A 14,985-nucleotide genomic window follows, 5' to 3' on the forward strand; every position below is an offset into this window, starting at 1 on the left:
GGACTACCCTGGTGGCGCATTGGTTAAGAATCTGCCTGCCAATGCAGGGGACACAGGTTCAAACCCTGGTTCGGGAAGATCCCACATGCCGCGGAGCAACTAAGCCCCTGCACCACAACTACTGAGCCTGTGCTCTAGAGCCCGCATGCCACAACTACTGAAGCCCATGCGCCTAGAGCCCGTGCTCCGCAACAAGAGAAGCCACTGCGATGAGAAGCCCGTGCACCACAGCAAAGAGTAGCCCCCGCTCGCTGCAACTAGAGAAAGCCCGCGTGCAGCAACGAAGACCCAACGCAGACAAAAATAAATAAATAAAAATAAAAAAATAAATTTATTTTAAAAATTTCATTTTCAACACAACAGATACATTCATTTTTATTTTTATTTTTTAATGTTTTAAATTTTATTGAAGTGTAGTTGATTTACAATGTGTGTTAACCTCTGCTGTACAGCAAAGTGATTCACTTATATATATGTATATATATATATATATTCTTTTTCATATTCTTTTCCATTAATGGTTTACTATAGGATATTGAATATAGTTCCCTGTGTTATACAGTAGGACCTTGTTGTTTATCCATCCTATATATACTAATTTGCATCTGCTAATCCCAAACTCCCAATCCTCTGCCCCGCCCCCCTCCCCCTTGGCAACCATAAGTCTGTTCTCTATATTTGTGAGTCTGTTTTGTAGATATGTTCATTTGTGTCATACTTTATATTCCACATATAAGTGATATCATACAGTATTTGTCTTTCTCTTTCTGACTTACTTTGCTTAGAATGATAATCTGTAGGTTTGTCCATGTTGTTGCAAATGCATTATTTCATTCTTTTTTATGGCTGAGTATCCACTCTGTGTGTGTGTGTGTGTGTGTGTGTGTGTGTGACATCTTCTTTATCCATTCATCCATCAATGGACACTTAGGTTATTTCCATGTCTTGGCTGTTGTAAATTGTGCTCTTATGAGTATGAACATTGGGGTGCATGTATCTTTTTGAATTACAGTTTTGTCTGGATAGATGCCCAGGAGTGGGATTGCTGGATCATATGGCAACTTTGTTTTTAGTTTTTTGAGGAAACTCCATACTGTTTTCCATAGTGGCTGCACCAGTTTACATTCCCACCAACAGTATAGGAAGTTTCCCTTTTCTCCACACCCTCTCCAGCACTTGTTATTTGTAGACTTTTTAATAATGGCCATTCTGAACAGTGTGAGGTGGTACCTCATTGTAGTTTTGATTTGCATTTCTCTAAATTATTAGTGATAATGAGCATCTTTTCATGTGCCTGTTGGCCACCTGTATGTCCTTTTTGGAGAAATGTCTATTTAGATCTTCTGCCCATTTTTCTGTTGGGTTGTTTGTATTTTTGTTATTGAGTTGTATGAGCTGTTGTGTATTTTGGAAATTAAATCCTTGTCAGTTGCATCATTTGCAAATATTTTCTCCCATTCTTATCTTTTCATTTGGTTTATGGTCTCCTTTGCTGTGCAAAAGCTTGTAAGTTTGATTAGGTCCCATTTGTTTATTTTTGCTTTTATTTTTATTGCCTTGGGGACTCACCTAAGAAAACATTGGTATGATTTATGTCGGAGAATGAAAAGATATATTCATGATTACTCTTGTACTGTGGGGAGAAGGAAAGATTGAACTTTGCACAGTCATTTGGAATAATTCCGACTGTCTGGGAGCAATAGCAGATGAGAATCATGTTGCAAGGCTTCCCAGCAGAGGTAGAGAAGTAAACAACCACATTGCATGGCCTGTCTGATCCAGATAGGAATTTAGCCATTGAGTCCTCTTGAAAATCAATGTTGATTTAAATAGTTGAATCTAATATTCAGCCTTTTAACAGTCATCATGTGTACCATTTTTCTAGATTCCACATATATGCATTAATATACAGTATTTGTTTTTCTCTTTCTGGCGTACTTCACTCTGTATGACAGATTCTATGTCCATCTACATCTCTACAAATGCCCTAATTTCGTTCCTTTTCATGGCTGAGTAATATGGTACAGATGAACTTATCTGCAGGGCAGGAATAGAGACGTAGACGTAGAGAATGGACATGTGGACACAGTGGGGGAAGGTGAGGGTGGGACGAATTGGGAGCTTAGGATTGACATGTATACACTACCATGCGTAAAATAGATAGCTAGTGGGAACCTGCTGTATAGCACAGGGAGCTCAGCTCGGTGCTCTGTGACAACCTAGATGGGTGGGGGGGTGAGGTGGGAGGGAGGTCCAAGAGGGAGGGGATATGGGGATATATGTATACACATAGCTGATTCACTTCATTGTACAGCAGAAACTAACACAACATTGTAAAGTAATTATACTCCAATAAAAAACTAAATAAATAAAAGTCATCATGAAGAGAGCTAACATCAGAAGATACTCAAGTTCTTCTGTCCTAAATATTTAATACATTAAGTATCTTCTTCATGATTTTAAAATCTACTGGTTAATGTAACTGGTTAATACAGTTAGAAATATAGAGTTGAAAAGAAAATATGTTGTTGCCTCCTAGCTTCTTCAGTACCCAAGTCACTCTTTGATGCCTTTAGATACATGGAAGCCCACCCAGTCCCTTTTTAATGTCGTTGTGGTGGATTAAACATGCCCAGAAATTCTGGGATACCCCTTCCTTCAAGAGGTGAGGCATATGCTCCCTCCTCTTAAAGCTGGGCAAGCTATGTGGTTGCTTTGACTGATGGACCAAAGTGGAAATGACACTGTGTCAGTCTCCAAGTCCAGGCTTTATGAGACCAGCAACTTCCATTTCCTTTCTCTTGACACACTCACTCCTGGAGCCCTGAACTGCCTCATGAAGAATCTAGAGAGATCACCTGGAGAGACCCTGAGACTACCTGGCTGAGCTCATCCTTCTAGCCATACCCACCAAGGTGCTAGGAATGTAAATCTAGCCATCCAGGCCCTCCAGCCCGGCCCAGCTGGGTACCACCAAGTGGCTCCCTTGTCAATACCACGTAGAGCAGAAGAGCCACCAGGCAAACCTGCCCTAATTCCTGGCCCACAGATCTTGATATATAATAAAATGGTGGTTGTTTTAAGCAACTAAGTTTTGAGGCAGTTTACTAAGCAGCTGTGGGTCACCTGAACCTTCTGGCAATATTTCATATAGTGCCATAGTTAGTAATCTGCTAAATCAGGTTACTTCTGAACTGACCTAGGACTGAAAGAGCACAGCAAAACTAGCCACAAGGAGGTCCTTAAAGCAGGTTGGATATCAAACATAGAGTGGTTTGGTGGCCAGGAAAGGCTAAATGATGACAGTCTCCACTTTGTGGAGCGGATACCTCTTTCTTCTGAGTGAGCTGCACTGAATGTACATCACTAACTGTGGTGGCAGTGAGGATATGAAGGACCCAGTGCACACAAGCAATCCAAAGGAACGTGATACTCGTATACCCATTTTTTGAGTACCCACTACGTATTGAGCACTGGAACAATAACAACCGTGAGAAACAAGACTTATCCTTATAGATCTCATCATCTACTAGAAAAAATATTTATTCAGAATTATTTGCCCAATGATTTTGGAGGAGGGGGCAGTGGGGGGGGGAGAGAAGGCTGCATCATCCTGAACTACTGATGTCTGAACTCTGTCCAGATTCCATTTCAACAATAGAGTTAAGCCTTAGAAAATTCAGCAAATTGTGGTGCCTCATATATATATATATGGGATTTGTGATTTGTCTGTTTTTTACTACTTTATATAATACCAAGGAAAACAAAACACGCTTGAGGATGCTTGATTTGTGGAAATGGGACCCTGCCTATGTTTGCCATGACATGTTGATTGCCAGGGAGAGCCCTGGTATGAGCTGAGACGTTTAAATGGAAGTTGTTGGTGCTTAGGACTGAGAAGTTCAGGGATGGTCTTGGTTTTAGGCTCTGCTGGATCCAGATGCTCAAATGATGTCATAAGGAAGCCATCTCTCTCCACCTTTTTGGCTGGACTTTCCTCTGAACTCTAGTCTCAGGTAGGTCTCTCCCCGCATGGTGGCAAGATGACTGCCAGAAACCCCACGCTCATCCATATCTACCGGCAACCTCAGCAGAAAGAGAACTTCCCCTTTTCAATATTCCAGCAAAAGTTCCAAGATTGAGTCTGATTAATTGCCCCTCCCTGAACTGATTCATTATGACCAGGGGAACGGAATACTCTGCTGACCAGGCCAAGATCAGATATCCACCCCTCACGTATGAAATTAATTTTTGTAATGTATTTTATTTAACTGAACATTTTCAAAATATTATAATTTGTTCAATATTAAAATGACTAATGACTTTTTTATTCATATTAAACTGGAGTTTGCAGTACGTATTTTACACTTATAGCCATCTCCATTTGGACTAGCCCTGTTTCAAGTGTTCGACAGCCACTAGCCACATTGGATGGGCAACTCTAAAGATTCATTTTAGCATAAGTAGAATGAAATGGAATGGAACACAATAGAATAGAACAGAATAGAATAGAAAAAAGGGTAACTTGGAACATGCAGGGGAAGAAAATCTCTGTTCCTATGGCTCTGGAGCCCTGTAAGGGAACATCTGAAAGAAGTTGTATCTTCCTGGAGAGAGGTACAGATGTAGGCAGTGGAGAAGGAAGTGCCATGAGGAAGGGCTGTAGGGACTCAAGGAGAGGATGCCCAGATGAAACACAGTACTCAGAATCAGGGAGAGAAATGTGGGTATCTCAGAGGATGCCACAGAGAAGAGATGCCTTGACCCAGGATTGGTTGAGAGGAGGACACCACGGTGGAAGCCAGCTCCGACAGAAGACAGCTCAGACCAGACCTCTCCCTGACCTCCACCCTCCTCCTTCCTTTGGGACTTAGGGAAAAGGAAAAAGGCATGAGACCATGAATTGACTGAGAAAGATCTGATTTTTTTTTTTAATCTTAAAAGAGATAAGAAAAGATAGCACTTTTTTTTTTTGAAGTATAGTTGTTTACAATGTTGTGTTAGTTTCAGGTGTACAGCAAATGAACTTATATACAAAACAGAAATAGACCCACAGACATGGAAAACAAACTTATGGTTAACAAAGGGGAAGGGGAGGGGGAGGAAAGATCTGATTCGACTGAGTGTACCCAGCATTGACTGGTTTGTGGAGGGAGTCTCAAAAAAGAAATTGTTTGGATATAAAAAATAAAATTTTATACACTGCATATCAGAGCTTATTGGCCTGAAAATACCATTCCCAAAACAAAGCCTCAAAAACCCTGTGCATTCAGGAAATAGAGCCAATACTCCTTTCCCCTCCAGGGAGGGAAGTTTGGCAGTCATCCTCAACTAGCCAGAGGATTTTGCCTTCCCAGGGGATATTTGGCAATATCTGGAGGCGTTTTTGGTGGTCACAGCAGGGAGGGGGGGGCTGTTTTGGGTGGAGGCCAGGGGTGGTGCTCTCCACCCTACCGTGCACAGGAGAGCCTCCACCAGTAAGGGTTACCCAGCCCCCAGCGCCAGCAGTGCTGAGGCCGAGGAACCCTGGACTGAGCCAGTCTGAGATTCCTGAGACGTGTGTAGAGAGAGGAAAAGCAAGTCTGTGTTGGACTAAGCCAGTCATAAAAGGGAAGCCAGGCCCCGGGTCAGCACATAACGTAGTTTCTATGGCGCTGCGGTAACTGAGCCTTGTCTCAAAGTAGTGAGTCCCAGGATAAACAGTAGGCTGAGCCAGGCCCAACAGCTGAGGGCCCGTAGGCTTCTGTTCTCTTTCCCTCCTCCCCCTCCTCCCCCTCCTCCCCCTCGTCCTCTCCTTCCCCTCCTCCTCCTTCTCCTTTGCCTCTTCCCTCTACCCTAACACTCTCCTCAGAGGAAGTCCCCCCCCTCAGGTGGGGACTGAGGCAGATAAACTGAGGTGATAAATGGCTACCAAGGCTTCTCATTTCTCTGCGCTCTTAGCCCGGCCAGAGGCAGAGGCCTCGGCTGCAAGACCTCGGCTGCAAGTCCCCAGCTGCTGGCATTTTGTTTCCCCACTGCAGCGGGTACCCAGGGGGCAGCTGTGGAGAATGAGGCAGGCTGGACAGTTTAACTGGCTTCTTCTCTCACTCTGAGCCTCACTCACACTTTGTCCTCCTCTAGAACAGGGCCACTCCACTGTTGTTTAAGAGTCACCTGGAGAGCCGGTTCATGCCCAGACTCCTGGGTTGGCCTTCAGAGATTCTGAATCAGCAGGTCTGGGGTCCAGGGTGTCCAACACTTCCCAGTTTGCCTGGGATTTCCCCAGGTTTAGCACCGGCAGCCCTGCATCCCAGCAAACACTGATGGCTGGTCACCCTAGGTAGGGCCCAAGATTTTGCATTTCTAAGAGTCTCCCAGGTGATGCTGATGCTTCCACATTCTGCCACGCTCTGCCATGCAACGCCGGCCCACCGCACAAGGCCTAGGGATTTCACTTGTGCTCCCAGGTCTAGCGCAAATTAAATCGTCTTCAGAAAGGGTTCCCAGGAATCCCTGTTCTCCCCCTCCCCCAACTCAGCAGCAATCATGGTAACATCTCACACTGCAACGTGATGGGATGCACTGGTTTGTTTTTTGTTTTTGTTTTTGTTTTTTTGTCTTTTCTTCTGCTGACATACTTCAAGTCTCCTTCGGGACAGGAATCACATTTTCACATCTTTCCCACTGTTATGGGAATCCATGACTCCAAACATATGGAAGATAATAAAGAGATTTGTTGAATAAACACAGCTAACATTTATTGAGTGCTAACCAGGCACCAGGAACTGTGCTAAGCACTTTATACAGCTTAACTCGTGTCATCCTCACAATGGCCCTGTGTGGCAGGTGCTGTTATTTTCCCCATTTTACAGATGAGGAAGCTAAGGTACGGAAAAGGTACATGACATGGTCACAGAACTGGAAGGTGATAGAACTAGGATTCTAACTCCAATCTGATGTCAGAGCCCACAGTCTTACCCACTACACTATGCTACTTACAACAAAGAAATGAAAACAGAAGTGGATCTGGTGCAGGAATCATTACTATTTATTTATTTAGAATATATCTCACTTTTTCATTGGAGTCCATGTGCCTGAACTGTGTTTGTGTGTTCAAAATAGATTCACATTGTCTTTCTGGGAATAATGCTGGGCTGTTTAATTTTTTTTTTTTAATTAATTAATTAATTATTTATTTATTTATTTTTGGCTGTGTTGGGTCTTCGTTTCTGTGCGAGGGCTTTCTCTACTTGTGGCAAGTGGGGGCCACTCTTCATCGCGGTGCGCGGGCCTCTCATTATCGCGGCCTCTCTTGTTGCGGAGCACAGGCTCCAGACACGCAGGCTCAGTAGTTGTGGCTCACGGGCCTAGTTGCTCCGCGGCATGTGGGATCTTCCCAGACCAGGGCTCGAACCCACGTCCCCTGCATTGGTAGGCAGATTCTCAACCACTGCGCCACCAGGGAAGCCCTGGGCTGTTTAATTTTAACTTTGAATCTGCACTGAACACTGATTCACCATTGTTTATAGCAATTTTTCGGTCCAAGAAAAAGTAGATGTTCTGAGCGAAAGACATGTTTGTCATCCCTTTGAGAGATACTGTCCACCATTCTATGGAAATCCAGTCTCATCCCTGGGGATCATAAGGGACTAATAAGGCTTCTGGTTCCATTGATGAGCACATGACCCAGACCTGGCCTATCAGAGCACTCCATCTCCTTAATCACAGAGATTGGTTTAGAAGTGTGCACATGACCCAAGCCTGGCCAATGAGAACAATCCATCCTTTAAACACAGAGATTGGTTCAGAAGATGCTAAACCAAATCCTTCCTGAAATTTCCCTGAGCCATCTGAAAGTCTAAGTTCCCGTTTGTCTAGAATAACAAGCTTGAAAATATGAAATAACCTAGGGCCACTGGTGGCCATCTTTGCAGATATGGAACATCTCTACCTGAGTATGACACCAACATAGACAGAATGTGAGCCAAGAGATGGAGAGAAAGAGAATCTTCCTCCCATGATTTGAACCCCTGAATCCAGATACCCAGTTACTGGGTCAATAAATTTCCTTGACTGTTTAAGCCAGGTAGATTGGATTTCTATCTCTTGCAACCAAAAGAATCATGACTAATGTATCTGACCCATGAAAAAGTAAAAGGTGGGTATTAGTGGGTAGGAAAAATTGAATACCTTGATTTCTATTAATAATTATTTTATAGCACCCTAATATTTCAATGCTTACTTTATTACCTTCTGTAAGAAAGACTAATGGTAAATGGCCATCAGATTCTGCCTACTTTGTCACAAGAATAGGCTGAGGGCTTCCCTGGTGGCGCAGTGGTTGAGAATCTGCCTGCCAATGCAGGGGACACGGGTTCGAGCCCTGGTCTGGGAAGATCCCACATGCCACGGAGCAACTAGGCCCGTGAGCCACAATTACTGAGCCTGCGCGTCTGGAGCCTGTGCTCCGCAACAAGAGAGGCCACGATAGTGAGAGGCCCGCACACCGCGATGAAGAGTGGACCCCACTTGCCGCAACTAGAGAAAGCCCTCGCACAGAAACGAAGACCCAACACAAGCCATAAATAAATAAACAAATAAATAAAAATTAAAAAAAAAAAAAAAAAAAGAATAGGCTGAACATAGACCAGGAAGTAATCAATATAAATGAGCAAATAGGTCTTTTTAGAGTTGGCATGGGGATTGTGTTTTGGTTTGACTTTCTACCAAATTTTCTTTCTTGATTACTACTACTTAAGGATCTGTGGTCAGATAGGTTTTTTAAAAATGCATGTGTTAGTTAATTTTTAGATGTGGCAAATTTACAGAATGTTCTGAATATGTAGAAGAATTAAACATCTCCTGAACCAGTTCTTATAACAAGCTGTCTCTCTTTAGTATGGTGTCAGTTGATTTTTTTTAATTTAAATTAAGGTTTTATTAAAGTTGTTTCTGAAGATTATATTTCATCCTTAGTCTTCCTTATCTGATTTTGCTTTAGTGTTTAAGAACCTTTCTTCACTTATTAAATCCTTTGCCATGAAAGAGCACCACATAACTTATATCAGAATCAAACTGAATAATTCCTTTATGGAAGTGAGGAAAATCCACAAAAGATTCATAAAATCCAAGTACTAAAGCACCAAGATCCCTCTTCAAATGAGCCAAAGCTTCCTTACACATATCATTTGCAAGCCAATGATGTCTTTTTACTTTACCATCAAGATGAAAATAATTAAGAGCACTGAAATAATTTTCTTATTTCTCCTGTCTAAAAATGTAGATTTCCTCGTTATGGTTAAAACAGACACACACAAAAAACAGAAGCTGAAAGGAAAATAAGTTCACTGTGATTGATTAGCTTACAATTTTTTTTTATAGTCAAGCACCGCTTAACCAGTCTTTCCCTTCCCCTAGACTTTAGGCAACTATAAAAACATATGAAAAACAATGTGTATAATAAAAGGCAATAAAAATAAATATTTGGGGGCCTACTGTAATATGTAACTTGCACATTTCATTTAATCCTCGCAATATTTTGAAATTATAACCATTTTACAAACATGGAAGCAGGCTCAGAAGAGTGAAGTGACTAGGCTGGGAATTATGTTCAAGGTGATACCTACTAAGCATATGCTCTATTATGCTGCACTGGCTCCTGAAAGCCCTTCAACTTTTTGAGATTCTCACTGTTATAGCGCCGTCTTCTATATTTATACTTTTAAGTCTGCAAAACTACTGAATAATAGAAGAATCTAAAGTTATTCTCAGTCTACTTGTTAAAACAGGAGGTTGCAAGGAATATTTAAAAACTCTTCAAGTAATCAGAACATTCCACACCTAAAATTATGGTTATTCTAATTTACTGGTAATGATAGCTAGTGATCCAAGAATACAGAGGAAATCATAATTGGCTCATTTTCTTTTCATCACTATTTGTCAATCTCAAAGGAATGAAGGCAAAAAAAGACAAATTCTTTTTGTGAAATCTGACTGCTCATTATATTTACAGTGTAAACTCAGTGGAATGTCAGAAGAGGTTCTGGTTTTAAAATCTCACCATCAGTCTTTTGCTTGCATCTTAGAAGCATGTTATTTGTTTTTTTTAAGTGTCTAAATCTGGTGGAGCTGGTAGGACCCATTGGGGGATGGCTTTGCTGATACATGTTTGTGTAGTATGCTAGAACTATCTATGACGTCTAAGAGGATAACTTTCACCATCCCACAGAATGGGGTCATAGAGTTCTGGTAGAAATGGATTTATTTTATGGGTAAGTAACTTAAACCTAAACCTCAGCAATCTGGACACCTAACAACATTTAATTGTCTGCTGGGGAAATATTTGCATGTTTGTTATAAAACTGTTGAATCTTAAATGACTTAAGTTAATAGATAGTTGTTTCTTACTTACGTTCTCACTGAAATTGAGTTTACTAGTTTTAGAGTTTTTTTTTCTTTGAGTCCAGTCCTAAAAAGACTATGTTTTCATACTTCAGAAGAAGCTGAAAGGGTGAGATTAGATCATCATTAAGGCTGCTTCTAACGTTAAAATATCCATATGACCTCCTTTCTAATGTACAATTGATTGATATATATATATATATGTAATTCATTCATTAACTCATTTATTGAATAAATTTCTTACAGAACACTATCTATAAGCAAGACTGAAATAAAAAATATACCCATAGGCTCATTAACTCTAGGAGGTCAATACATAAAAGGGGAGCTAGATGTTTACACATGTGACATAAGACAGACACAAAAACTGGGAAATAAAGCTTGTCAATGTAAGAGAGGTAGTGAATTGTGAGTACCCCATCCCACCCCAAAAAACACCCCCAAACCCAGCATAACTAATGAGGAATCATGGGAACCTAACATTTTTTTATCCTGACCACCTCCCCACGTAATCTAATAAAGGATCATAAGGTTAATGTGACAAAGTGGCAGAGGATTTAAGGGCTGGTGGAAAGAGAAGTTGTGGGTAAATTACCTATATAGACCAATTTAGGTCATTAGCTGTTGGTGCTGCCTCAATTTCCCTGAAACGATTATATACCTAGGGAGGCTGAAAATAATTTGAAGATAATTCAACAAAGAAAGCACAAGGTTTCTTGGCCATACTTGCTTGAAAGGGACCTGATATCTTGATTTCTTGCTAGTCCTTGCCTTCCAAGCCTTGCCTTGTAAATGGGATTTGAAAAGGGACAATGAGTGTGTATATGAAGTCTATCTGGCAGGAACTACAAGGACAAAAGATGGCTAAAAGAAAAATAAAATAAAAACGGGAAGTCTGAAAATCTATGTGCATAAAAATCAACCCAAATGATTTAAATGCATACAACTATAAAGCTTTATCATTTAAGTACCCAAATGTTAAACCAATCCCTACCATCTCCTTTTCCGACAAATACAAGAGTCTATACAATTCCTATTATAGGGACCATTACTAATGAACATTTAGTTAAAAATAAACATATACTCATTTCCACCTTTAAGAAAGATTTTGGATTGAAAGTCATCAGAGTACCAATTTAAAAATAATTTTCTTAAACATATTTTGATAAGACCATAGGAACACTTGTCACATTGCTCAAATGCCCAATGACAAGACTTCTGATGAGACCAAACAGGTCACACAAAATCAACAGAGTATCTTAGAAATAAAGCCAATATGACTAAATCCAAGACAGATCACATGAAGTACCTCATGTACAATACGAACCTAGTTTAATAAATAAAGGAATCACAGGTGACTGCACTCTGGGAGAACATTCAGTTCCTCTGGGCCCATTCATAGTCGTCTCTGAGACCCTACCGCCACTTCCACCTGGGCGAGTCTAATGGCACGGCCATGAAGCTTGTAGCCATCCTGCCTTACTGATGCCACAGTGCCAGGCTGTACCCCAACACCAGCTGGCACATGACAGATGAGTTCATGCTCATGAGGGTCATATTTGTCACCAATGGGTGTCAGCTTCTCCAGGCCATGTTTGGCAAACACACTTTTCAGCTTTGTTTCTAAAAATGACAAGTCTCGGAAGATCTTCTCCAGAGTGAGCTTCTGGTCTCCAGGCTCTGTTTCTTCAGAAATACACTCTGTAGTCTTCTCCAAAATGTCTGCCACCTCCACCGAATCCTTACAGAAACTCTGAATTCCAAATATCTTGGCATCTTCTACACACCTCTGGGTTCGCCTTCTTATATTTTCACCATCAGTTACAGCTCTCTGGTATCTCACTGTGAAATCCTGTACTTCCTTCTCCAGTTTAACAGCTTTTAGCTTTAAGGCTCGTTCTGCAAGAGAGGGTCCAAGTTCATCAGGAGGGTCCTCAGAATCGCAGTCTTCACCCACGGTTCTCTGGGTGACAGTGCTGAAAGGATGCAGCCATCCCCTGCCATCTGACATGGCACTTGAGGCCAGGAGAGACTGCATCCACCACCGGACAGCCCACAGGGACCTGGTGGCTGTGTTCCCCAACTCGGCTGACCTGTCAGTTGATTATTAAAAGCCAACTTGTCAGAAAAATCTGTACTTGTATCAAGATTACATCCTTGAACCCGAAGAAATACAGACAATAAGTATATTGCTAATAAGGCCAGTCATCCTAGCACTGGCACTGTAGAATGTAGAGAGCGAAGGAATCCTGGTAAATGACTACATAAACTAAAAGACTTCTCTTCAGTCCGTGTGTTGTTTGTTTCTGTTTGGATGATTTATTTCAGAGTGACATGGTTTCCCTCCAGCCATTGTCTTTGTTTTCTTTGGCTCTTTAATCATTATGTGTGCCAAGCACCGCCTAGGACCCTGAAGTCATTAATTGCCTTATAAGCAACTAGTTCCGAATGACCTGCTTGCCAGTGCAAACATGTCTGACAGGTTTAGTGACCACCCAACTCGCATATAAGGGGCTGAACCAGCCAGGCACAGGCTCTTCTCCAGGGGTACACACACAACCAAGTCCAGGGTTATTTCTGATTTGAAATCCTGACTTGGGCTGCAAGGCTATCTTCCAAACTACCCTGACAAATGCCGTCAGTCAATTCATGCCTTCTTTCGTTCTTGCACAGGTGTTTATTGGGGTCTACAGCTGATAAGACTCATTCTCTTTCTTGAGGAACTTCTAGTCTGCAGGGAGACAGGTCTATTGCTATATTTACAAATACCCTAAAAGTACTTAGATGTGGACCACAGGCTTCAGGACCACAAAAGAGGGGAGCTCTTCAGGAGAGAGAATATTTTCTCCGTTACAAATATTTTCTTTTTCTTTTTTTTTTAACAAATATTTTCTTAATGAGTACACTAGTGTTTACCTCCCTTTCTTGGACATAGTCCTAAATCAGGCTACTTCTAAATAAAACTAAAAATTATTTTCTACTAATAAGGACCTACTGTGTAGCACAGGGAACTCTACTCAATATTCTGTAATGGCCTATATGGGAAAAGAATCTAAAAAAAGAGTAGATATATGTATATGTATAACTGATCCACTTTGCTGTACACCTGAAACTAACACAACATTGTAAATCAGCTATACTCCAAAAAAATCTTTTTCAATTAATTTATAGCTCTATGTGCTATCTAACTTTAATATGACTAAAAATTTCCCTACTTTCCATTTGGAAATTGTTGTAATGTAGAAAAAATTTGAAAGAATTCTATAATGAACCCCTGTAAATGCTTCACCGAGATTCACCCATTGTGAACATTTCCCCCATGTTTGTTTTATCTTCTCTCACTCTCTCAAAATATATATTTGCTAAACTACTTGAAAATAAGTTGCAGTTATCATGGCACTTCTCCCCTAAATAATTCAACCAATGTTGCCTGAGAATTAGGACATTTTCCTACAAAAACCCTATATGATTATCTCACCTAAGAAATTTAACAATGCCATAATATAATTTAAGGTACAATACACATTCAGTTTTACCCAGTTGCCTCAAAAATATATTTTATAGCTTTTAAAAAATATCTAAGATATAATCAAGGCTTATGCACTGCCGTTGGTTTTTATCTTCTTAGTCTCTAATCTAGAGCCGTCCTCCTGCCTTTTGTTGTTTTTCATGCTATTGAATTTTTGACAAGTTCAGGTCACTTGTAGAATATCCCACAGCTTCAATTTATCTGAGGTTCTTCATTATTTGATTCTAGTTAAAAATATGGGCAAGAACACTACAGGTCATTTGGGTAGTTCTTATTTCATTATATTAGGAGGTATGCAGTGGGAATACGATTTAAATTTTAAACTCATACATTTAAAACAAACCAAAAACAGGAAAACAGTTGATTTCTTTTCTGACTGATGAGAAGATCCTGTGATTTAAGGCCTTACAATTAAAAGTGTGGTCAGCAGGCTTTCTTAGAAATTAAAAGCCCCAGGCCCCTCCCCAGATCTATTGAATCAAAATTTGCATTTTAACAAGATCCCCAGGTGATTCGTATGCACGTTAAAGTGTGAGAAGGACCAATTTAAGATATTAACTAGAGGACGGGCATCTGGCATACTGGCTTTATCCAAATCAAAGGTTTATTTGTGGCAGACACTCTTAGGACATAATATCCATTTCTTCTTTTTCCTAATTAACAGAAAAAAATTGTACCTAGCTAAAAAGCTACATTTTCAATCTCTCCTGAAGTTAGAAGTTGCCATGTGACACAGTTCTGGCCAATGAGAGGGAAATGAAATTCCCTGGGGGAAGGTTTTAGAAAACAGCTTGGATTCACCTGGCACGCACAGTTTGTTCTTCCCCTTCTTTCTTCCGGGTTCAGGGATAGGAAAGTAGAGGAGGAGATGCTATTGGTGACCCTGAAGCTTCAAACCGCAGGCTAAGGATGGCTGCGTGGGAAGAGCCTTGAGGAGCCCTGGTCTGCCTACCTCCGCACCTCTTTCACGCAGGTAAAATGAAGCCTCTGGTTTAAGTCACTGTTTAATTTAATTTCCTGTTATTCATAGTCAAACTGAATCCCTAACTGATAACGCTGTTTGAAGAATTTCTTTT

General features: G+C 40.9%; 1 protein-coding gene and 1 pseudogene across 5 annotated transcripts in view; one reads left to right on the top strand and one right to left on the bottom strand.

Moving 5' to 3' along the window:
- Window positions 1-14,985, top strand: part of LOC309633113 (uncharacterized protein) — a gene marked incomplete at its 5' end in the record, with an annotated part of 77,209 nt that overhangs the window by 8,374 nt on the left and 53,850 nt on the right. The window contains one exon of one of the 4 annotated variants that reach the window (XR_014247299.1): window positions 14,756-14,882. The exons of 2 other annotated variants lie outside the window; for them this stretch is intronic. Of the gene's footprint in view, window positions 4,956-14,755; window positions 14,883-14,985 lie in introns of those variants that run through there. One more of the 4 variants, XR_014247301.1, reaches the window with a different exon arrangement.
- On the bottom strand, window positions 8,613-13,240 carry LOC309633104 (grpE protein homolog 2, mitochondrial pseudogene; annotated as a pseudogene). The gene has a single exon. The product of its transcript is annotated as a grpE protein homolog 2, mitochondrial pseudogene (transcript).

Source organism: Balaenoptera borealis (assembly GCF_965194805.1).
Source record: "Balaenoptera borealis genome assembly, chromosome: 8".
Classification (NCBI taxonomy): domain Eukaryota; kingdom Metazoa; phylum Chordata; class Mammalia; order Artiodactyla; family Balaenopteridae; genus Balaenoptera; species Balaenoptera borealis.